The following is a 25,967-nucleotide window of genomic DNA, read 5'->3' as shown; positions in this document are numbered from 1 at the left end:
GTGTTGGGCCAGGGTTGGGACATGAAGGAGGGCTGTGTTGGGTCAATGTTGGGACATGATGAGGACCGTGTTGGGACATGAGGAGGACCGTGTTGGGCCAGGGTTGGGACATGAGGAGGACCATGTTGGGCCAGGGTTGGGACATGAAGGAGGGCTGTGTTGGGTGAGGAATGAGACCGTGTGGGTGACGTGCATGATTATCAGTGTGTACCAGGTTGTATAACCTGGGTCTCCCATTGGTGCTTTGCTTCCTCATTGTTATTCCTGTTCCAGCCCCCTTTGCACCTCTGAACAACCCAGAGTCATGTGCCTGCCTTTGTTCAGGCATATAAATGAGCTAAACACTCCGATGGCAAGGTGACTGATGTTACGGCACAGATCTTGAACCAGTCAGTGAATCTCCAACCTTCTGCTTCTTGGCTGAGCATTGCCCTTGACCTTTCCCTCCATCTCTGACCTGTGGCTAAACGGATTTACTCACTCCTCAATCGACATGAGCTCTGTGCTCAGTTTCCATGGTCAAGCTTCACAAGACAGGACCTCTGCTATTTTGCTCTCACAGTCTGACAGCTGAGGATGGGAATCAGCTTGAACTCTTGCCCACTGGACTGGATACAAATGACAGATTTTGTTCTGCAAAATCAGTGGGAGGAATTTCCCACTCTTTGGACAGAATGGTTGGCGTAGCAGTTAGCTCAACGCCTTTACAGCACCAGCGGAAGGGACTGGCATTTGAATCCGGCGCTGTCTGTAAGGACTTTGTATGGTCTCCCCGTTTCTGTGTGGGTTTTCCACAGGGGCTCCAGTTTCCTCCCACCCTCCGAAACATACCGGGGGTGTAGGTTAATAGGGTGTACATTGAGTGGCGCGGTCTCGTGTGCTGAAACGCCTGTTACTGTGCTGATGTCTACATTTTAAAAGAGGCAGTGGAATGTATCTTGTCCCAGCCCTGCTTGCTAAGTTGAATCAGCAAGTGTTGCCTATCCCACATGCCAGACCCCTTCCACAGTGTCTACATCCCGGATGCGACATCCACCCTCTGTTGTTGCTCTTTGAGGAAATCCAGTTGTTCTTCCTTCACTGAAATGTGTCACTTTCCACTTCCTCCAGCCCCAAAAATCTCTCCCACGGCTCCAGCATCAGGGCCTCACTGGCTGGGGATCCTCAGTTGGTGGCTCAAGATCACTGACAGCATTTCAAAGGCAAGCCCCTCCGACAGCACTCTCTGAACTTGCCAAAGTTCCATTTATATTGACCAATCCATGGAGCAAAGGATCCAGGGATGGGAGCTGTAGCAGGTCAGTTCTGGCAGAGTCACACAACGACACATTAGGGCCAAATTAGTGAAAGGGTAGATGCTACTGAGGGGACAGACAGACAGCATAGTGTCCAACACCATTAGCAGACCAGACAGTGGGACACAGATTTCTCAGAGTGAGGGGTGGGGGGGGTGGGGGGGGTGGAGTTGGTTGGTTATAGCACAGTCAGACCATCCCTGGATTAACCACCAAAGTAGGTGCTTGTGGTCTGCTGCTTTCACTTCCTGGTCCTTGACCTCTGTCTGATATTCTGCAATAACCCCAGTGCACTGTAAACACACTCTTTCTGTTGGTCAACATCTGGACTTGCTCGTCTGCCCGCCACGTCTTTCACAACATCCTGGCTCCATGTCATGGAGATTACTCAATCCTTCCTGTCTCACCCTTCATGATCTTTCCCCTGCTGCTGGTATTCCTCCAAAGCCCCATCATTCTCATCACTTCCCGCATCTTGGCCGAGAGCGCTGGGCTTCTTTATGACCTTGCAGGCGTGTTGGTGGTGTGCAAACGCACTGTTCGCAAAGGAGTCCCTCTCTTTGAGAGCCCAATGAGATTTGGTCAAAGCTCAGGGATTTCACAACTGTGCAGTGTGTAAAATGGTTCACCCAAACCTAATGCCTTTGATCAAAGCTGATGGATGAGTCATTCTGCAGAGTGGAGAATCATCAGTATTGTAGTTTTAAGAGCCAACTACCTCTTGCCACTAAAGGAAGAGAGGAATTAATAAGGTGGATAATAAAGAATGTTCACTGTAATAAAACTTATGTTCAATAGCCTGCCATCTCTTAGATCCTTTTCAGCATTCCCCACTGTTTCCCAATCCTTGCATGAAATGCTCAATGAGTACTGCTTCCTACACCCTGACCCAAAACACAGGCAGACCATTTCGACCATGGATGTTGGATGACCTCCAGCAACTCACTGCCCTCTGAAGAATCCAGCAGCCCCAGTCTTAGTGTTCCTCTCTTTGTGCAAAACTAGAGTGCACAGGTTTAAGGCGAGAAGGGTCAGAGGGAATCTGAGAATGTTTCCTCTTCATGCAGAGGGAGGCTGGAGTATAAAACACACTGCCTGAGGCTCTGCCATTGAATAACTAATCAGATATTCAGTACAGATCAAAATGCTATGGCTCGTGTGATGGAAAATGAGATGAGTAGAATTGGGTACTTGATGGTTAGAAATGACACCATGGGCCAAAGGGCCTGTTTCTGGGCTGTAGGGCTCTGACAGGGTTGATATAAAGCCTGGGCATATCGACAAGGAGTTCCCAGGAATCCTGAGGGCAGCAAGGATACAGAAGCCATAGAAGGGTGGCAAATAAGCAGTGAGGTTATGGACCATGTCCAGATTACAGAGGAGGAGGAGGTGCTTCCAATTGAGGCAAATAAGGTGGATAAATCCCCAGGGCCTGACAAGATTTTCCCTCGGTCCTTGAGGGATGGGAGTGTTGAAATTGCAGGGGAACTGACAGATATATTTAAAATATCCTTCAAAGTGCAGGAGGATTTGAGGGTAGCTCCTGTGGCTCTGTTGTTTAAAAAAGACTCAAAAATAATCCAGGAGATTATAGGCCTATGTGCTGATGTCAGTAGTGAGTAAGTTATTGGAAAGTGTTCTAAGTGATTGGATATACTAGTTCTTGTATGGACAAGGACTGATTATGGATGGTCAACATGGCTTTGTACGTGGTAGGCCATGTGTTACCAATCTTATAGAGTTACCAGGAAAGTTGAAGGAAAGATCATGGATGTTGTCTACATGGACATTTGATAAGGTCTTGCATAGGATGTTGGTCAAGACGGTTTAGTCACTCAGTGTTCATGGTGAGGTAACAAATTAGAGATTGGCTTTACAGGAGAAGACAGAGAGTGGTAGTAGATGACTGCCTATCTCACTGGAAGCCCGTGACTAGTGGTGCGCCCCAGGCATCGGTGCCCCAGATGTTGTTTGTCATCTATATTGATGATCTGGTAGTAAATTGGATCAGAAAGTTTGCAGGTGACACAAAGACTGGAGGGGTTTAGGACAGTGAGGAAAGCAGAAGAGGAAACCTACGCAGATGTGGGGAGAACGTACAAACTCCTTACAGACAGCACCAGATTCAAATCTGGGTCGCTGGTGCTGTAATAGTGTTGCACTAACTGCTACTCTAACGGTGCCATCCCTGCGGACAAGTGTGAGGTGTTGCACTTTGGGAGGACTAACCAAGGACATACGCAGTAAATGGTAGGGCCCCATGTACAAGTTTGCTGAGGATATCACTATAATGGGTGGGATAAAAGGGTGCGACTAGCAGCATATGGGGTGGGGGGGTGGGATTGAAAATCTGGCTGAATAGACTTTCAACAACAACCTCTCACTCAAGATCAACAAGACAAAGGAACCTATTGTAGACTTGAGGAACGAAAACCAGAGGGATGTTTCCCAGAAATCAGTGGGGGATTAGAACTTCAAGTTCCAGGGAGTCTATCTTGAAGGACCTGTCCTGGACCCATCATACAAATGCTATCACAAATAAAGCAGAGGTTTGGTATGACATTGGAAACGTTGGCAAACTTCTGTAGTGGAAAGTGCGCTGACCGGCTGCATCACAGTCTGTGTGGGAGCCACAAGTGCGTTGTTTGTGATCGATGGTTTGGCCGCAGGCGTCGGCGGTGTTCTGGGGTCCAGAGGTGTTCTGGGGTCCATCAGTCGCTGCCGGTGCGCACGCGTTATTCACTACAGATGGTTCGCGCATGTGTGTGGGTTTCGGGCGGTTGGATTTTTAGTTAGGCCGCACTGACTGGTATGGTGGGATAGACGACGGGTGAGTTGGGCTCCAATATTTTCTGGTGACCATTACCGTTAGCACGGTATCTTTACACAGTCATTAGTCATGTTAGCAAGGAAGTTTTCGTTACCAAGTTCATGGACATTACCACATTATGAGTCCTTTGTGTTCACTAATAAACAGTTTAAAACACATCTGGACTTCGCTATGAATTTACTCAAACACTCCGCAGTTAAGAGCTCAGTTAGCCCCCGAACAGATTTTTTATGGATAGTAGTTGTTACATATTAGTCAACAGAAAATATGTGGCAATCTTAGTTAACAAAAATAGCTGCATCTAAGATAGAATGGAATGGACATTGTTGGAACATTTGGACTGTTTACCCTCTTTGGTTGGAGCGATACTGAAAGCAATACGGCGGCCATACTGGAAATGCCGAGAGCAGGTCGCTGACAGCAATCCGCCTCCATCAGTCTGAGCATCGGTCACAGTGGCCCAAGGCTTCTAATCCTAGCCCAGATTGTCCTATGTACACACTGGCAGTTATTTGCTGAGAATCACAGCAATATAATTGGCTGCTGCTATGGTGGAGACTCGCTCGTTGACAACAGCCATCACAGCCATCAGAAGCAGTAGGATTGCTGTTATGTCTCTGAGTTACTTGGGAGGCTTCTTAAATAACTTAGAGATACAAGATTTAAATACAGAAGAAACTTTATGTACTGATCCCTTCCACCATCTCAGGGAAACTGTTCACACACACTCATAAACAAACATATGCCCCACAGTGGGGCACTACAGTTACTACAATGGACTCTTACGTGGTTGCAAAATAGTTCACATTATCCTGATTATATAACATCACTCCTTCTCAAGATAAAGAAAAAATTAGTGTTCTCTATCACTTCCTTTTCAGTGCAACTTAAGTGACTGAACTTGTACACTAGTTTATTCACACAACTATTTTTAATTAGTTCTTATCGATATCGCATTGGCAGCAGTATGTTAATTCGCCATCTTGTGGATTTGGCTACAACCGATGGGCTCTTGAATATGCATATGCTGCCCTCTGAAGAGTTCTGGCAATGTTTGTGCATGTTTATTGATATATTTCTCCTTGCGAGTCAGCCAGTCTTCTTCTGGTTTCCTCCTGGTCTTCAGAAGGGTGTATTCTTACATGGTTACACGTTTGTGGATTCCTTCTGTGTATTTATTTAGTTTGAACACAGTTTGGAGGTGCTGCCACTTGTCCATTGGAGACTGTTGATTTTGAGCTCGTGTTGTGTGTGCTTGGTGCTCGAGCTCGGTGGACGGTTGGATGGAGATGTGTAAAATGACTGCTGCTGCAGGCCTTGCCGCTGAGGTGCGATTAAAACCACAGCAGAAGATGTTGACTGCATTTAAGGTCAGCAACTTGGAAATGGCTAAAGGTACGTCACAAAATGGCGGCAAAGAGGATGAGCAGTTCAAACTGGAGAAGGAGTCAAGTACTAAGGCAACATCTGACAGGCAGGATGAAATACAATCAGGTGACATTGCGTCAAATGTTGGAAGCAGGAGAAGCAAACGAAAATCTTCTGGATCAAGCTCCAGAGTTTCCAGTAGAACATCTGCTCGTATAAAGGCTGAGGCTGAAGTGGCCACTCTTGTTGTACGACAAAAGTTGCTTAAGGATAAATACGCCTTAGAAGAACAAAAGGGAGAGCAAGAGGAGCAGAGAAGGAGGAAAAAAGAGCAGCTGGAGCTGGAAGCAAACGTGGCTGCTACTGTGGCCAAAGTGAAGGTATGAGGAACCTCAAAGGGATCCGGTGATCAAAGTAACTTACCTGAAGTGTCAGGTGGTATGGAGTCATATCTTGAGAAAGGATAACAGAGAAAGAAAACACAATGTTAAGACAGATCCTTTTGTACCACAGTTACAAGACATGGAATCACATGGACATGGTGTTACCAATCCACAAACACCAATAATAACAACCCCAGACAGAGCTGTAGCTCAAATCCAATCTCTCACCACAGCTCCTTGGACACTCCAGTCGAACATCAGAAATCCAGGTGAACATCCGAATGTGACATCTCCAGCCACATTACCTGCTACAAGCAACGGCGAACAGAGTGACGTATTCTCAGCCATGGAAAGGCAAAATTAAATCACTGCATCATTAATCCAGCTACAGTAGCTCTCTTCCATGCCCAAGAAGGAGATTCGGGTGACTCACTTCGGTGCCAAGCTTTCATTAAATCCTTTGAACACAGTATTGAAAGCAAGAACAAAAACCAAAAGATTGCCTCTATTATCTGGAACAGTACACAAGAGGATAGCCGAGGGAACTTGTAAGGAGTTGCCATCATATGGTCTCGGACAGAGGATTCAGAAAGGCTAAGTCTTTACTATAGGAGCATAAAATTGCGGCAGCTTATATGGAGAAGGCTCTTTCATGGTCGTCAATAAAACCGGATGACAAGGATCTACTGGCATGCACCCTCTTTCTAAGAGGAGGTTGTAATGCCATGGAAGATATCAACTCTGTGCATGAGCTTGACATCCCTGCTTATCATAAGGAAGTTGCCCTACCAGCTGAGGGATATATGGAGAAATGTGGCCTGTGATTTCCGGGAAAAACACAATCAAAGAGCTACCTTTAGGGTTACGGTGGATTTCCTTGAAAGGCAAGTGAAGATTGCAACAGACCCAGTATTTGGAGATATCAAAGACACTCCAACAGTGAGCAAAGATGTAAGGAGGTCCAAATCACAGCCTCATCCAAGAATAAAAGGAAGTATCTTTGCCACGACTGTGATAGTTGCAGATAGGGAAAATGACAAAGGAACAAAGGAAAAGGAGAGTTTGCCTGCTGCGAAGAGGTGTTTGCTCTGTGGAGGTGGACATGCTTTGGAGATGTGTCCACAGTTGAAAAAGAGGGCGCATAGTGAGAAAATTGGTTTCTTAAAGAAAATGGAGTATGTTTTGGCTATCGGTGTATAGGACACATCAGCAAAAACTGCGGGAAATGACTCCATTGCAACATATGTGGTTTAAAGCATCCCAGAATGCTGCACATTTACCAAGGAAAGAAAGAAATCGAACCAGAGCAAATGGAAATAAAGGAAGCAGATGAAAACAGTGCTGTAGCCTCTGTTCAGACAAGAGGTCTTTCTGGGGTGGTGAAGATAACGGCAAAGCTTCCATAGTGCCAGTACAAGTCAAGGCCAGGAACAGTGCATACTTATGCTTTTCTTGACCCAGGTAGCGCTGCGTCGTTTTACACAGTGGGGCTAATGAATAAGCTTAATCTTCAGGGAAGAAGGTTGAGTATACTATTGAGAATTATGGGTCAAAGGAAGATCATTGAAACCAGAATCATTTCACATTTAGAGGTCGCTGGACTGGACAGCAGAGATTTTTGTGAACTCCCGGAAAACTATGCCTGTGCTCAAAGAAAACATCAAATCAGTGGTCTCATCTGAGGAATGTTCATCTACCTGAAATTGGCTCTGAGATAAAGTTGCTGATTGACCCAGATGGTACAAAGGCTCTGGACCACTAGATTCGGAGTGTAGGAGACAGACCTTATGCTATCAAAGCCTTGCTTGGTTGGATGATTAATAGACCTTTAGGAGGAACAAATGATAATGCTCAACACTCAGTGACGTGTCAACAGGATATCAGTTGTGAAACAATGAACAGCAGTTCAGGACTGACCTGTGAAGTGTATTTTTCTAAAGTGAATCTACCAGGACATCAACTCGTGTGATAAATGTAAAAGATTTGAAGCCTCTTTGATGCAAATGTTTTGGTTTTGTCCCAGTTTAGCAGAATATTGAACAACTATTTTCCAAACATTTTTGGCTATTTTTGGGATTGATCTAGAACCATGCCCGTTGGTAGCATGTCTAACCCAAAACAGGTCTTAGCATTTTCCTCATTACTGGCTAGAAGAGGAATATTGCTTAAATGGACAGAGGACTTTCCACCCACCCATAGACAATGGTTACTGGATATAATGTCCTTTCTAAGTTTGGAAAAACATTCAGACATAATGTTAGGAAGATTACCAAAAAATGAGTCCATGCATTATTATTTCTATATGATATACCAATCCAAATGTAAAATATTGTGGCCTCGTGGCTTAGGCCAGGGTCCGCACCTTGGGCGAGCGTGGTGACGTCACCTCTGACATGGGGGGGCGGAGCTCACACCACCATTAAAGGGCGCGTGCGAAGTTTGAATAAACAGTTCGTTTGAAACCTCCAAAATGGTAGTGGTGTGTTTCATTCTGTGTAGCAGTTGCTACATTGGTGACCCCAGCGAGTCCAGACAGTTTTCTGGCCTCCTGATATGGATTCCACAGCAATCAACGTGGTTGCGGTGAAACTCCCCATCCCCTTCTGGACACATTGCCCATGCACTTGGTTCAGGCAGGCAGAAGCACAGATTCGCCTCCAACACATCACATCAGATGCCACGATGTTCTACCATGTCGTGAGTGCGCTCGACAAAGAAACCGCAGCCAGGGTGGACAACCTCATCCATGACCCACCAGTGGAAGGTAAATACCTCGTTCCCAGAAGCCTCCTCCTCGGCACCTTCGGCCTCTCCCAGTGGCAGCGCGCCACCAGGCTCCTACACCTTGATGGTCTGGACGACAGAACCCCATCTGCCCTCATGGATGAGATGCTCACGCTGGCAGAGGGCCACAGACCCTGCTTGATGTTTCAACAGGCTTTCCTCAAACAGAGGATATCCAACTCCTGCTGGCCGATGAGGATTTCTCAGATTCACAGAGAGTCGCAGCCTGCGCAAACATCCTCTGGCGGACCAAGCGAGGAAAATGAGGCTGCCTCAGCCAGGTATCGCGCCCAGGACCCAATTGGCTGCAAGCACCCCCCCGCCCCCCCAGCACAAACCAGAAGAACACCACCCCACCTGGTGTTTCTACCATCAACGCTGGGGGGCCCAAGCCCGCAAGTGCAGTCAGCCTTGTTCGTTCCAGGGAAATGACCCGACCAACCGCCGTTATTGTCTGTGATGGCTGGCCACACAAACAGCCTCCTGCATGTGATTGATAAGTCCAGTGGTCAACATTTCCTGGTAGACACTGGAGCCAAACTGAGCGTGCTCCCCCCAACCGCCCTCAAAACCCGCATCTGAGCATGGGGCCCAACCTTACAGGCAGCCAATGGATCCTCCATCAAGACCTTCAGCACATGCAGCGCACAGATCCAGATCAGCAAGGACAAGTTCTGCTGGAAGTTCATACTGGCCTCTGTGGGCACGGCGCTGCTGAGAGCCGATTTCCTTCGGGCACACAGCCTGTTGGTCGACATCAAAGGCAAATGGTTGCTAAATACCCACACCTTCCGATCCATTCGCCTCGACTCCACAGATGCGTGCGGCCCAGGGATAATGCCCCCAAGGATGAGTATTCTCGCATGCACGACGAGTTCCCCTCCATCCTGCAGCCGCAATTTACTTCCGCCATGCCCCAACATGAATCTGCCATCATATTTCAACCCAGGGCCCCCTCCACGCCAAAGCCAGGTGGTTTCCCCCCCAAGAAGCTGCAACTGGCAAAGGAGCAGTTCTCCTGACTGCAGGAGGTGGGGATCATCTGCAGATCGAATAGCCCTTAGGTCTCCCCCCTCCACATGACCCCAAAGGCTTCTGGGGGGTTGACGCCCATGAGGAGACTACCGTCGCCTCAACGATGCGACCACGCCGGACCAATACCCCATCCCGCATATACAGGGCTTTACAGCCAACTTGCATGGCACCCGGGTTTTCTTGAAGGTCGACCTGGTATGGAGTTACCACCAGATCCCGGTCCGCCCCAACAACATCACCAAAACCACAATCGTCACCCCGTTCAGCCTATTTGAATTCCTGCAGATGCCCTTCAGCCTTAAAAAGGTGGACCAGATATTTCAATGCCTGATGGACGCAGTGGGCAGAGACTTGGACTTCATGTTTATCTATCTCGACGACATCCTCATCGCCAGTCGGGACCACGATGAACACAAGGCCCATCTCTGTGCGCTATTCACCCGTCTGGCAGAGTTCAGCCTCACGGTTAACATGGCCAAGTGCCAGTTCAGCAAGCAGTCCCTGCAGTTCCTGGGCCATCTCTGCGGATGGAGCTGTCCTGGCACCCGAGAAGGTTGCAGCCGTACGCTAGTTCCCGAAGCCTGACACCCTCAAAGGTCTACAGGAATTCGCCAGGATGGTCAACTTTTACCACAGTTTCATCCTGGGAGCGGCTCATATCATGCGGCCGTTGTTCGCACTGATCGCCGCCAAGAACAAAACCCTGGAGGGGACAGAAGAGGCCGAGAATGATTTCATTGTGATGAAAGACGCATTGGCAAGCATCACCCTACTAGCCCACCCACATTCAGATGCCCACACCATACTCTCAGTGGATGCTTCAGCCACGGCCGTCGGTGACATTCTAGAGCAATGGGTCAATGGCCAGTGGCGCCAACTAGCCTTCTTCAGCAGGCACCTCTGCTCCCCTGGAACTGAAGTACAGCGCCTTCGACGGGGATCTCCTGGGCCTGTTCCTGACCATCAAGCACTTCCGGTACTTCCTGGAGGGCAGGCCATTCACTGTGTTCACCGACCACAAACCACTCACTCTGGCCCTCGCAATGTCAAAGGACTCCTGGTCGGTGTGCCAGCAGTGGCATCTGTCCTACATATCGGAGTTCACCACCGACATCCGACACCGAGCAGGTAAAGACAATGTCGTTGTGGACAAGCTCTCAAGGCCCACCATCCACAGCTTTTCCTCCGGCCTGGACTACACCCAGCTATCGCAGGTGCAGAAGGAGGATGCAGACACACAAGCTTTCCGCACTGCCATCACGGGTCTCCAGCTCCAGGACCTCAAACTGCCGGACAGCCCTGACGCTGCTCTGCAAAGTCTCCACCAGCTCACCACGCCCAGTAGTCCCACCACAATTGAGACCACAGGCCTTCAGCATGGTCCTCGGCTTGGCTCACCCCTCGGTCAAGACCTCAGTTCGCATGGTGGCAGAACGGTTCGTGTGGCACGGCCTCAAGAAACAGGAAGCCCAGATGGCGAGAAACTGCACGCAGAGCCAGGCCTCCAAAGTCCAGCGCCGAGTTAAGGCCCTGGTACAGCAATATGACTCCATGGCCAAGAGGTTCGAACACATTCACATCAACATCATGGGCCCCCTGCAGGTGTCCAGGGATGCCTGCTATTTGTTGACTGTGGTCGACCGCGTGATGAAGTGGCCGGAAGCCATCTCACTGAGAGACCTTTCTGCTGAGTCCTGCACCAGGAACCTACTCGCCCACTGGATCGCCAGGTTTGACGTCCCAGCACACATGACGAGCAACAGGGGTGCCTAGTTCACATCCATCCTCTGGTCACAGCTGGCAAACCTCTTGGGGATCAAGCTCCATTACACCAACACAAACCATCCCCAAGCCATCGGCCGAGTAGAGCGCTTCCACCAGCACCTAAAGTCAGCCCTCATGGCTCACCTCACCGGCTCAACTGGACGGACAATTGCCCTGGGCCCTGCTTGGCATCAGAACGGCTCCGAAAGAAGACCTTCAGGTATCGTCCGCGGAGTTCATTTATGGCGCATCGCTGTCGCTACCCGGGGAGTTCTTCAGCCTGAGCATTGGTTCCGTGACCAAGAGTCAAACCTTGCTGGCAGACTTGCGGGGATAGCTCTCCTCACTCGCGTCCCCACCACCGACCCACCACAGCAGCCGCCCATCCTGCATCACCAAAGAGCTGGCCACAGCTAATTTCATTTTCGTTCAGTGAGGCCCACACACCGTACCCCTGCAGCGCCCCTATGAAGGTTCCTACAAAGTCCTGCAGTGCTCAGGCAAGACATTCACCCTCGACATCGGGGGCAAGGGGGAATTGTTCACAGTCGACCGACTCAAGGCGGCACACCTGGACCTTAGCCAGCCGGTAGTGACGCCCCGGCCAAACCGATGAGGTCGGCTGCCCAAGCCGGTTCTGGAGGGGGTTGAGTGGTGGCGCACATCCTTGTGGCGAACCGGCCCTGCTTGTACTGCCGCACTGGCAGGATAGCCGTGAGAAAATGGCGCCATCGGGGGACCTCTGTGCCTCGCATTGGGCGTGGTGACATCACCAGTGAAGCGGGGGTGGAACTCACGCCGTCCTCAAAGGGGCGCATGAATAAACAGTTCATTTGAAACCTCCAACGTTGCAGTGGTGTGTTTCATTCTGTGTAGCAGTCGCTACAATATTGTTTTTAATTTATATGGACTTAGAATGTATGATAAAACTCAATAAAAGCGATTGTAAAAGAAAAGGACTGACTTTCCTGAGTCCTCAGTGATGACCAAGAACCTTCAGGATTTAGTTCCAAAATCTGCCAAGCTAGTCAATGGCCATTATTGCATTGGATTACCTTTAAAGGAAAGAGAAATTTGCATGCCTGACAGTAGAAGTGTGGCTGAACAACATACACTGAACCAAAAGAGAAGATTTGAGAAGGATTCTTCCTTTCATTCAGATTACACCAACTTCATGTCTGATGTGATATTCAAAGGTTATCTTTGAAAGTACCAGATGGTGTCTTGAAACAAAGTGATGGCAGAAAATGTTATCTACCACACTGTGACTGTGGTGACATTTCAGGGAGTTTCACTAAATTCTCAGCTCTTACAGGGACTGGACCTGACCAGTACATTGATGGGAGTCTTGGCTAGATTCCGTAAAGAACCTGTTGTCATCACTGCAGACGATAAAGCAATGTTCCACCAGTTTAAAGTACCAAATGAAGATCGGGTCTTGTTACGGTTCCTCTGCTGGCCTGATGGAGACTACAGTCAGAATATGATGAGAATACAGAATGACAAGGCATCTATTTGGAGCAACTTCATCTTTGTTGAGTAAACTTTGCCATTAGAAGTATGATGAGGACAATATGAAACAGTTTAGCCCTCAAGCTGTAAGCATCATCATGAACAACTTCTATGTGGATGACTGCCTCACTTCAGCAGCTTTACACAGGGAGAGCGAAGGAAATGAAGAATCTGGACTTGGTCCATTTCAACCTTCCTGTGGAGAGGCTGTTAGGTGTACAATGGTGTGTCCAGTTAGACGTTTTAAGTTCAAAATCATCTTGAAAGACCGACCTCTCACAAGAAGGGGGAATCCAGTCAGTTCGATATATGATCCCCAAGGAATATTCGCACCAGTATTCCAGACTGCCAAGAAGATCCTGCAAGATTTGTGTAGGAAAAGGATTGGTTGTGAAGATACGATACCAGACTCCATTGTACAGGAATGGATGTGTTGGATTCAGGATCTTCATAAGCTGGAAGACTTTAAGGTTGACAGATGCTTCAAACTCACAAACTTCGGAACGGTGACATCTGCCGAACTGCATCATTTTGCTGATGTCTGTGAGGACGGTTATAGAACTGTTAGTTACCTGTTACTACATGATTAGGCACATTGTGGGTTTGTGATGGGAAAAGCATAAGTGGCTCCATTAAAGCCAACCACTATCCCTCGAATGGAGTTGACTGTTGCCAACATGATGATCAGAATGGACAGTGTAGAGAAATGAGCTGCAGATGGAACTAGCAGACTCCATACTTTAGACCGATAGCACCTCTGTGCTAAAATACATCAACAATAAGACCACAAGGTTCCAAACTTTTGTGGCCAACAGAGTTGCTGAAATTGACAAAGTCTCACATGCACTACAATGAAGATATGTTAACACAGTTAACAATCCAGCAGACATGGCTTCTCAAGGTTTGTAAGTCAAATCTTTTCTGAAATATGGGTACCGGGCCTCAGTTTCTTCTTCAACCTCAGGAAGAGTGGCCTCAAAATCCTGATGGATTGGAATAAATCTCATCCAAGGACTCTGAAATCAAGAGTATAACTGTAAACGCTGCTCAGATCATGTCTGAAGAGATGGATCCAGTAACTTGCTTAATCCATTACTTCTCATCCTGGACTCGTTTGAAAAGGGCAGTAGCAGAGATGCTCAGACTTAAAGGACTGCTTCTGTAATATAGCAGACAGAAGAAACAAGCAAGTGGTGTTCTTCCACAACTTCATCCAGATAACATCCATCAGAGAGATCTGCCACAAAAGGAGACAGGATATCTTGAGACTCAGGAAAACAATGGTTTCACAGTTGAAGAACTGGCTAATGCTGAAATGGAGATCATCTGCTTTTGCCAGAAGAAGAGATTTGCAGATGAAATCTCAAATCTGAGAAAAGAAATGAATGTTATGCCATTGATGCCACCGGGGCAGTTTCAGAAGAAAGACACATCTGCTCATCGCAGGTGGAGGCAAGTTCAGTATGTGTCAGACTTGTTCTGAAAAAGATGGATTCAAGATATCTTCCCCAAATGCAGGAATGACAGAAATGGTCTAACATCAGACACATTTAACAATTTTTATGGCTTGTTAGAGCCAGAATCATGGATGATTCAGTGCCTTGAAACTCCTAGCTAACTGGAAAATTGTTGAGACCATTCTGGACAAAAAAGGACTTGTACATCATGTTCGGATCAAGACCAAACCCAGCTTTCTAAACAGATCCATCAACAAAATCTTCCTTCTACAAGAGATAGAGGAACTTTGACAAGCCCAAACTGACTTTATTTTGTTGTTTTTTGGGCCTTGCTCCTTGCCCACTACACAGAATACAAACATTACTGGTCCAGAGTGGGGTAAAGATCATTCTTTCTCAAGGCAATATGCTGGTAACTTCTGGCCTTACGAAGAAAGAAGAAAGAAGATCTACATAATATTGGAATACGTTTGATTGTTATTTATAATTGTGTAATTATTATGAGATATAATAATTAAGGGCCAGTATTGTAGGAGCCAAAAGTGCGTTGTTTGTGGTCGATGATTTGGCTCCGGGCATCGGTGGTGTTCCATGGCCCGGAGGCTGTGCATGTTTGGTCATTGCCGGCGCAGATGCATTCTTCACCGTGGATGGTTGGCGCATGTGCGTGGGTTTCACATGGTTGGATTTTTATTTAGCCCACATTGAAAGGTATGGCGGGATAGACATTGGGTGAGTAGGGCTCCAGTATTTTCTGTTGACCATTACCGTTATCATTACACAGTCATTAGTCATGTTAGCAAGGACATGATCATTACCAAGTTCATGGATGTTACTACATTATGAGTCCTTTTGTGTTCACTAATAAACAGGTTAAAACGCATCTGGATTTATTCAAATAGTAAAGAGCCAACTTAGCCTGCGAGCGGATTTTTTGGATAGTAGTTGCTACATTCTGGTATGGGGGGGCACCAATACCTCTGAGCGAATAAACTGGCAAAAGGTTGTGGGCGCAGCCCAGTACATCACAGGCAAAGCTCTCCCCACCATTGAGCATATCGATTTGGGGTGTTGCCGTTGGCGAGCAGCAACAATTTTTAAGGATCCACACCACCCAGGACATGCTCTATTGTTCCTGCAGCCATCAGGAATGAGGTACAGGTGCTACAGGACTCGTACCACCAGTTACTACGCCTCAACTATCAGACTCTGGAACAATGGGGCATAACTATACTCATTTAGAGACTCAATTAGGACCCATGCATGTTATTTATTACTATATTTACATCTGGATTTGCAGCTTGTTTATAGTAACTAACCCACAGTTAGTTACTCAACTAATTGCTGTGCTTGTCAGAAATGAGAATGTCATGTATGTATTCTGAAAATGTTTTTTGAACTTTGAGGAATGTGCTAAAACAGAGGGATCTGGGAATGCAAATGCATAATTCCCTGAAAGTGACAACACAGGTCGTAAAAAAGCATTTGGCAGTTGGCCTCCATAAATCAATTGAATGTAGGTAAACAGATTATGACTTTATTCCCTGGAGCATAGAAGAATGAAGGGAAATTTGATAGGAGATTAAGGATAGAGATAGAACATTACAGAACGGTACAGGCCCTTCAGCCCTCAATGTTCGGCCCACCTATATATTTCTACCAAAATAACATGCTAAAACCTTCCTACCTCATAACCCTCTATTTTACTTTCATCCAGCTGACTGTCTAAGAGTCTCATAAATGCCCCCAATTTTCCAGTCACCACCACTATCCCGGACAAAGCATTCCAGGACCCACAATTCTCTGTGTTTATTTTAAAAAAACTTAGCCTTGATGTCTCCCCTAAACTTTCCTCCCTTCACTACTCTGGTCTTTGCTGTTCCTGCCCTGGGAAACAGGCACTGGTTAACCACTTTATCGATGCCTCTCATAATAATGTAGACCTCTAACAAATCTCTTCTCATCCTTCTTTGCTCCAAAGGGAAAGGTCCCAGCTCTGCTAAACTTGCCTCAATAGACATTTTTCCATCCAGGAAACATCCTGGTAAATCTCCTCTGCACCCTCTCCATAACTTCCACATCCTTCCTGTAATGAGATGACCAGAACTGAACACAATACTCTCGGTCTCACCAGAGATTTGCAGAGTTGCAACATGGCCTCTCGATTCTTGAACTCAATCCTATTAATGAAGCCCAACATCCCATCAACCTGAATGGCAACCTTGAGAGATGTATGGATTTGGACCCTCTGTTCCTCCACACTGTTAAGTATCCGATCATTAACCCTGTACTCAACCTTCAGGTCTGACCTTCCAAAATCCATCACCTTGCACCTTTCTGGATTAAACTCCATCTGCCACTTTCCACCCAACAGTGCATCCTGTCTATATCCTTTTCTAACCTACGGCAATCTTCAGCACCATCCATAATTCCTCCAACCTTCATATCAACCATAAACTGACATATCCTTCTGCTTCTTCATCTAGGTCATTTATAAAAATTACAAAGACCAGGGGTCCCAGAACAGATCCCTGCAGAACATCACTAGTCACTGACCTCCAGGCAGAGTACTTTCCGCCCACTACTACTCTGCTTTCCACATGCAAGCCAATGTTTAATCCACACAGCCAAGGTTCCGTGGATCCCATGTCTCATGACTTTTTGAACGAGTCTCGCATGGGCATCCTTGTCAAATGCGTCACTAAAATCCATGTAGACCACATCTACCACCCTATCCTCATCAATTTCTTTTGTTACCTTCTTAAAAATCTCAATTCGGCTCGTGAGGCACAATCTTCTTTCACAAATCCATGCTGATTATCCTTGAGGAGACTGCCCTTCTCCAAATGTTCATAGATCCTATCCTTAAGAATCCTTTCTTATAGTTTGCCCACCACTGGTGTAAGATGCACTGTTTACAATTCCTAGGATCCTCCCTATTACCTTTCTTAAATAAGAGGACTATATTTGCCATTCTCCAGTCCTCCGGCACCTCCCCTGTGGCCAAGAAAGACTCAAAGATCATAGCCACAGCTATCTCTTCCCTCATCTCCCACAGCAACCTGGGTTGTATTGTGCCCAGCCCTGGGGACATCCTACTCAATGTTTTTAAGAAGATCCAACATTTCCTCTTCCTTAATGTCCAGTACCCAAGCCTGTTCTATTCTGACCTCACCCCGATCAAAGTCCTTTTCTCATGAATACTGAAGCAAAGTATTCATTTAGGATCTCCCCAACCTCCTCTGCCTTTAGGCACATGTTGCCTCCTTTATCCTTAAGTGACCCCACCTTCATTCTCATCATCCTTGGGGTTCTCCTTAATCCTACCTGCCAACACCTTTTCGTGCCCTCTTCGAGCTCTCCTAAGTCCTTTCTTAAGCTTCTTTCTGGCTATGATATAATAATCATGTCCTTCCTGTTTCTTACTTCCAAAATATAGCGGTTGCTTTCTTCTTCCTCTTAATGAGCTGCCTCACCTGTTTTGTCAATTCTCTTTTCCTATCATCTTTTCCTTGTCCTAGTGGGAAAAACCTATTCTAAACCCAGCACAAGTGGTCCTCCACATTAGTTCTGTGCTCTTGTCCATGAATATCCGTTTCCAATTTACTCTCACAAATTCCTGCCTCATCCTAGCATAATTAGCCCTTCCCTAATTAAATGCTTTCCCATTTTGTCTGCTTTTATCCTTGTCCTTTGTTGTGGTCACAATCACCAAAATGCTCTCCCACTGAGAGTTCATCACCCAGTACTAGATCCAGTATGGCCTCTCCTCTAGTCAGCTGGTCCACATACAGTGTCAGGAACCCTTCTTGGTTACACCTGGCAAATTCTGCTGTAATATCCCTCTTGCAGTCAGGAAGAGCCAGTCAATAGAAGGAAGTTGAAGTGTCCCATAACAACAACTCTGTAATTCCTGCACCATTCCAAAATCGACCTGCTTATCTGTTCATCCGGAGTCCTGAGGGCTATTCAGGGGCCTATAGACTACTCCGAGTACAATGATAGCTCCCTTCCTATTTCTGACTTCCTCCCACACCAACTGAGTGGGCACTTCCTCTGCAGCGTCCTCCCTTTCTGTCGCCGTGATACTATCATATGGTAGTAAATGAAAGCAGGCTTTTTCCACCGAGGTTGGGTGAGACAAGAACATGGGTTAAGGGTGAAGAGTAAGATATTTAGGGACTTCTTCACTCAGAGTGATGAGAGTGTGGGATGAGCTACTAGCTGAAGTGGTGAATGTAGACTTGATTTGACATTTAAGAAAAGTTTGGACAGTTACATGGATGTGAGGGGTATGAAGGGATATTGTCTGGTGCAGGCCAATGGGACTAGGTAAAGTATTAGTTCAGTACAGATGAGATAGGCCTATTTCTGTTCTATAGGGTTCTAGAGTACTCTGGTTCTACATTGAATGAGGCAGACTTCACTGTTTCCTTGAGCAGAGAATTCCAGAGTTTCAAGAGTCTCTGGGAAAAGTAGTTCCTCCTCACCTTTTTCTTAAATCTGCTCTTGAGCTATTTTCCGTAGTTCCAGTCTCACCTAACAATGGAAACAACTTTTCCACCTCTATCTCATCTATCCCTTTCATAATTTTAAATATTTCTATGATTCCTCCCATTCTTCTGAATTCCAGCGAGTACAGTCCCATGTGACTTGATCTCTCCATGTAGGCTAACCCCTCATCTCTGAAATCAACCTGGTGAACCACCTCGGCATCACCTTCAAAGCAAGTACAGGTACACAATCCTTGATCCGGAACCCTTGGGGGACCGTGTGTTCCCAATTTCGGATTTTTCTGGATTTCAGAACAAAAGCCAGCTGCCCCAGATTTAAGCCCACCTGAATTGTGCTGCCATATCCACCCCCTTCCAGTCACGCTGGCATCTCTCTCCCCCTTGCCTACCCAAGTTATGCTGCCATCTCTCTCCCCCACCCGCCCGAGTGATGCTGCCGTCTCTCTCCCCCCTCGCCCACCCAAGTCACGCTGCTGTCTGTTCCCCCCTCCCACCCGAGTCACGCTGCCATCTCTCTCCTCCCGCCCACTCAAGTCATGCTGCCGTCTCTCTCTCCCCTCGCCCACCTAAGTCATGCTGCCATTTCTCTCCCCCACCCGTCCGAGTCATGCTGCCGTCTCTCTCCCCCCTCGCCCGCCCAAGTCACGCTGCTGTCTCTTCCCCCCTCCCACCCGAGTCACGCTGCCATCTCTCTCCTCAAGTCACGCTGCCATCTCTCTCCCCCCTCACCCACCCAAGTCACGCTGCTGTCTCTTCCCCCCTCCCACCCGAGTCACGCTGCCATCTCTCTCCTCCCGCCCGCTCAAGTCACGCTGCCGTCTCTCTCTCCCCTCGCCCACCCAAGTCGTGCTATCATCTCTCCCCCCCCGACCCCGCCCAACCTAGTCACGCTGCTGTCTCTCTCCCCCCCTCCACTGTACCAGCACCAGGAAAAAAAATGCCAGTTTTTGGAGCATTCTGGATTTTAGATGTCCAGATAAAGGATTGTGTACTTCAAGTCAGGAGACCAGAACTGTACACAGTACCCTGTTGCAGCAAAACCTCCCTGCTCTTAAATTTAACCCCTCCAGCAATGAAGACCAACATCCCACTTGCCTTCCTAATTATTGACTGCACCTGCAAACCAACCTTTTCAGATTCACACACATGCACTCCCAATTCCCTCTGCACAACAGTATGCTGTTATCTCTCACAGTTTAGATAATAATTTGATCCACTATTTTTCCTTACAAAGTGGACGACCTCGGATTTACCAACATTGTACTCCACCTACCAGACCCTTAACCTATCTATATCTCTTTGCACACTCTCTGTACCCTCTGCATAATTTGCTTTTCCACTCAATTTCCAAATCATTAATGAACCTTTTGCCTTCCTAATTGCATGTTGTAACCTACACATTAACTTTCATTGATTAATGTTCAGGGACAAAAAGGTACCTCTGAAGGCCAACACCCTCAAATCTTTCAACACATAAACAATACTTTTTTTCAGTTAGGAAACTGCAGCGCAGCCAGTCCTTAGCTGAAGTATGACATTGGTAGAGGGAAATCTGGGATAAATCAGTTGTCAAAACAAAATCTCCAACTTTGCACAGTTCTGATGAAAAATGATTGAATAAATTTACGTTTAGGCTTACAGCATGGTTACAGGCCTTCTGGCCTATGAGCCCGGGTCCCCCAAATTAACCTACAACCCCCATACGATTTGAAGGGTGGGAGGAAACCGGACCACCCGAAGGGCCCTACAGGACCATGACAGCAAACTAACAAGGGGCTCAGCGGCTGAATTTCCCACATTGGCTACTGGTGGTTGGCAACCTGCAGTAGAGAAACTCACAGATCCGAGATTCATGAGGGTGCTGAGGGCAAGAAGGGCTCCCAAAAAGCCTCAGGCACTGAAGGCTTCTTGATCGTGTCAGAGCTTTGGTACTGGAGCTCAGGTTGCCTATGGATTAAAAAGGGGTCCGTATGGCTTCAGAAGTGAATCCACGGATACTCAGTGTCTCTGAAGGGACTCTCTTTTGCTTCTCTTTTTCTCTTACTGTGAGGGGCTCCGTGCAATACTAATGGTGAATCTTTGTCTGCCTTACAGCAGGCAATAGGAAATTTTATATTTAAATGTAAAATGTAATATTCCATTTTCTGTATTATTACATGACAACAAGGATTCGAATCTTGGATCTTGAAGTCCACTCAGGTCATGGGGAGAATGTACAGACAGCGCCAGATTCAAGCTCTAGTTGCTGGTCCTGGTAACCTCTACACTAACCGTGGAACCCCCCCAGACTGACTTCAGATATTAAATCACTCTCTGCCTCCACAGATGCTGTCTGACCTGCTGAGTATTTCTCTGGTATTTTGCTTCCAGTGCTGGATTTTTATGCAAATAGGACACAGAGGGGGACAAATTAGTTTCCTGCAAACATTCACAGTGGTCATTCTATAAACTGGCATCAATCAATGTTACTTCTATAAATCCTACATGTAGCATTTACTGCATGAAGCCAACCGCCGTTTTCCTTCTGTAGATTCATGGGACATTTTTACACAGAAACTTCAGAATTATTCTGAAAAATATTAGCACACTTACCTCTGGTGTGTCTCGATGTGGTTGTTTACACAGGGGCACTTTTTGGCACTTTTACACAACCTTCCTGCATTGTGGAGTTTGTCAGAGGGGAAATGTCGTATTCGTTAGGCCTGTTTCTTACGGAATGGCTGCGGTCAATTTAGACTGCAGCCGCTCTGTAAAAATGTGTAGGGGTGCGAGTGGAAAAATTTGTATAAATAATTTTATCCCGATATTTTTACCTGAAATTTTCTGCTCTTCAATGGGCAATAGATACCGCAAAGTCAATGTTCACGGCATGAACAGTAGTAAACCGCACCTTCATCTGAGTCCATTGTTTCCTACTCCAGGACTTACTTTTCTACTCTCTCTCTAGATCTAACTTTTCTACCAGACTCTCCCACCTCCAATCACTTCCCAGCTTTCAATCCTCCCATCCACCTGTGGCCTCACCTGTTGGCCTGTGGACCATCCCTTCCTTCCTTCCTCCACTCCCTCTCCCCTCCTCCTCTTCACCCTTCCTCTCTCTCTCTCTCCCCCCCCCCCCCCCCCACCCTCCACATCTTTCTATTCGAGCGCCTGTCTTTATTTCACTCACTCCTTGACGAAGGGCCCAGGCCCTTTACTTTCTGTGGCAGCTGCGATTCACATCGTGGATCAAGTGTCGCTGTTTCACCCACTGAATTCTCCACTCAGGATTCCTGCATCTTTAGCTTTTGTGGTTCTCTGTGGGAAAACCTGTCGGGTCTGTTTTGAACAAGAACCCTTCTCACTGTCCTCAGTATTTTGTGACAAATAAACTGATCCGAGTGACCTGAAATATCTGTGTTCCCACTGAGCCTCGAATCCCTCGATATCCCGATCTGTTCCCCGTGTCCCGGGATATTACTGATCCCCCGTGTCCCGGGATATTACTGATCGTGTCCCGGGATATCACTGTTCCTCGTGTCCCGGGATATTATTCCACGAGTCCCGGAAGTTCTCGGCCAAATTCCAGTGACCCAAGATATCCCGGTCTGATCCCCGTGTCCCGGGATATTACTGATCCGCATGTCCCGGGATATCACTGTTCCCCGTGTCCCGGGATATTATTGATCCCCCCGTGTTCAGGGAAGGGATATTACTGATCCGCGTATCCCGGGATATTACTGATCCCCGTGTCCCGGGATATTACTGATCGTGTCCCGGGATATTACTAATCCCCGTGTCCCGGGATATTACTGATCGTGTCCCGGGATATTACTGATCGTGTCCTGGGATATTACTGATCCCCGTGTCCCGGGATATTACTGATCGTGTCCTGGGATATTACTGATCCCCGTGACCCGGGATATTACTGATCGTGTCCTGGGATATTACTGATCCCCGTGTCCCGGGATATTACTGATCCACGAGTCCCTGGAGATCCTGGCCAAATCCCAATTACCCGGGGTATCCCAGTGATTCGGGATACCCCGGTCTGTCTCCTGTGGCACTGGATATCCCGGTCTAATCCCTGAGTCCCTGGAGACCCCACTATGACACCCCCCTCCCCCGGTTCCTCTCCTCGCCCCGGTGCTTGGTCCCTGGGAGAGCCGCCGGCGGTGAAGGAAGGCGATCAGGACGGGTCGGGTTGGGCCGGGCCTGGCAGCGTCGTCTCCCCGGCCGGACCTGCGACATGAGGAAGTTAGGGGCCGAGAGAACTTACCGGCAGGACAGCGGTTCGGTGACCGGACAGCGACTCGGTGACCGTGCGAAACGAGCGGGACCTCCCGTACCGAGCTCGCCACCTGATGCAACAGAAGGGAAAAGCTGAGTGAAAGAGAGGAAGTGAGCGGGTGAAACTGTCAACCCCAGCAGAGAAACGGATCGGGGGGAGAGAGAGAGGCGATGGGACGAGAGACATACACAGAGGTTGTGGGGGGGGCGGGGAGGGGGAAAGCGGGAGACAGAGAGGGGCGAGAGAGGTTGGTGAGGGGAGAGAGACATCCACAGAGAGAGGGGAGAGGTTTTCACAGAAGGGGAGAGGGGAGTGGGGAGGGAGAGAGAGACACACACACACACAGAGGGGGATAAACATACAGAGGGGCGAGAGACGTATACAGAGAGGGGGGTGGGAAGAGAGAAACATACACACACACACACACATATAGTGGGGTAGAAAGAGACATATAGAGTGGGGAGACATACACAGAAAGAGGGGGTGGGGGAGAGAGAAATCGAGAGGAGGAAGAGAAAGGGGAGACATAAACAGGGGGGTAGATGGCGATGGGGCGAGATGCACAGAGGGAGAGAGAGGGGGAGGGGGCAGAGAGGGGGGAGACATACAGAAGATGGAGGGGGAGAGAGGGGTGATGGGATGAGAAACAGAGAGGGGGAGAGAGGTTAGAAGCAAAGGGGTGAGAGATATACACAGAGAGGGGAGAGAAAGGGGAAAAGAGGGGAGAGAGGCGATGAGGCAAGATATACACAGAGAGAAGAGGGAGAGAGAGCGGGCTGATGGGGCAAAAGACATGCACAGGAAGGAGGAGAGGCAATGGGAGAGAGACGGAAAGAGGAGGAGAAGGAGAGGGGAAGAGAGAGATGCACACACCCAGAGAAGGGGGAGGGGGAGAAAAGAGAGGGGGGTGAGAGAAGTGATGGGGTGAGAGACATCCACAGAGAGAGGGGAAGAAGAGAGGGGCTATAGGGAAGAGAAGGGGAGGGGGGAAATGGGATGAGATACACAGAGATAAGGGAGAGAAAAAGGGGAAAGGAAGAGAAGGGATAGAGAGAGGGAGGAGGAAGAGGTGGGGAGGGGAGAAAAATGGGAGAGAGAAGGGAGAGGGGAGAGAGGGGCGATGGGGTGAGAGGCATACAGGGGAGAGGGAGGGTGGAGAGGAGGAGAAAGGGAGGATATAGAGAAGGGAGAGCAAAGTGGGAGCAAGGGATAGAGAAAGGAGGAGGGGGAGTGAGGCAATGGGGCAAGAGACATTCAGAGAGAAGGGGAGAGAAGAGGGGAGAAAGGAGAGGAGAGAGGAGGAGATGGGCAAGGAAGGAAGGAGAGGGAGAGGAACAGACAGAAGGGGTGGGGAGAGGAGGGAGAGGAAACAGAGAGAAGGGGATGGAGCAGAGGGAGAGAGGGGTGGAGGGAAGGGGAGAGGGAGAGAACAGGGAGAGAGGGGAAGAGGAACAGAAAGGAAGGGGAGAGGAACAGAGATGGGGAGGGAGAGGATGAGAGAGGGAGAAGGGACAGGGATGAAGAGAGGGGGAGAGGAACATAGATGGAGGGGAGGGGGGTGAGGGAGGGGTAAGGTGGAGGAGAGGGGAGAGAGTGAGGGGAGGGGGAAAGAGAGTGGGGAAGGGTGGGAGAGAAGCAGAGAGAGGGGACAAAGAGTGGGAGAGGAATGGAGAGCGGAGGAACAGGGAGAGGGGGAGAAGGACAGATGGAGGGTAGAGAAAAGATGGAGGAGAGGGGTGAAGAGGGGAGAGAAGGAAGAGCGAGGAATGTGAGTGGGGCAAGAGGGGAGAGAGAGTGGGGGAGTAAAGGGAAAGAGGGAGAATGAGGGTGTTAAGGAAGGAAAGAGGAAGCAGAGAGGGGTAGGAAGGGGTGAGGGAGTGGAAGGGAGAGGAGATGGGGAGAGGGAGGAGAGAAGGGGTGAGAGAGGGGGAGGGAGAATAAGAAAAGGGGAAAGGCAGGGATATCAGGAAGGGTTCAGAAGAAGGGGGGATGAAAGGAAGGGAGACAGAAAGAGAAGTGGGGAGGGGGAGATGGAAGGTGAAGAGAGAAGAGAGAGGGAAAGTGGGTGAGTGAGAGGACGGAGGGAAAGAGGGTTGGGTGAGAGGGGTAGGGAGAGAGCAGAAAGAGGGATGGCAGAGAGAAAGGGGAAAGCCAAGAGAGGGGTGAGAGAGAGGGAGGGAGGGGGAGAGAGAGGGAGGGAGGGGGAGAGAGAGGGAGGGAGGGGGAGAGAGAGAGGGGTCAGAGAGAGGGAGGGAGAGAGAGTGGGGAAAGAAAGAGTAGGGGAGGGAGTGAGAAAGGGGAGAGTAGCAAAGAGAAGGCGAGAGAGGGGAGAGAAGGAGGGATGAAGCAGGGTGAGAAAGTTGGGGACAGGTGAGGATAGAGAGCGGGAGGGGAGAAAAAGAGTGGTGAGTAGAGGTGGGGAAGAGAAAAAAGAAAGAAGGGGAGCAGGAAGGGAGAGTGAAGGAGAATGACAATGAGACAAGCAGGGAGATAGGGAGACCCACAGAGCGAAAGAGTGTGTGTGAAAGAGAGAGGAGACAAGGGACAGGTCAGCAATAGAGAGTGAGTAAGAGACAGAGAGGGACCAATAGAGAGGGTTGGGGAGGCGATAGAGATAGTGAGTGAGAGATTGGATGGAAAAGAGGGGTGAGAGAGAGATAGGAGGGAAAGACCAAGAGATGGAGGAGAGACAATGGGTTAGTGTGGGGGGAGGAACATGGAGAGAGGGAAAGAGACAATGAGAGGAGGGGGAGAG

The 25,967-nt window shown here is 48.3% G+C and overlaps 1 protein-coding gene across 3 annotated transcripts in view; it reads right to left on the bottom strand.

Annotated features, from left to right (window-relative positions):
- cd82b (CD82 molecule b) overlaps positions 1 to 23,291 on the bottom strand; it is a 45,694-nt gene extending 22,403 nt beyond the window's left edge. For all 3 annotated transcript variants that reach the window (XM_069895216.1, XM_069895223.1, XM_069895191.1), the window contains exon 1: positions 23,201 to 23,291. The gene's annotated coding sequence lies outside the window, so the exon portion shown is untranslated. The remainder of the gene's footprint in view (positions 1 to 23,200) is intronic.
- Positions 23,292 to 25,967: the final 2,676 nt, after the last annotated feature.

The sequence above is a fragment of the Narcine bancroftii genome, chromosome 1, assembly GCF_036971445.1.
Source record: "Narcine bancroftii isolate sNarBan1 chromosome 1, sNarBan1.hap1, whole genome shotgun sequence".
Classification (NCBI taxonomy): domain Eukaryota; kingdom Metazoa; phylum Chordata; class Chondrichthyes; order Torpediniformes; family Narcinidae; genus Narcine; species Narcine bancroftii.
The sequence above is the reverse complement of the archived record's forward strand: the minus strand, read 5'-3'. Positions and strand labels throughout refer to the sequence as shown.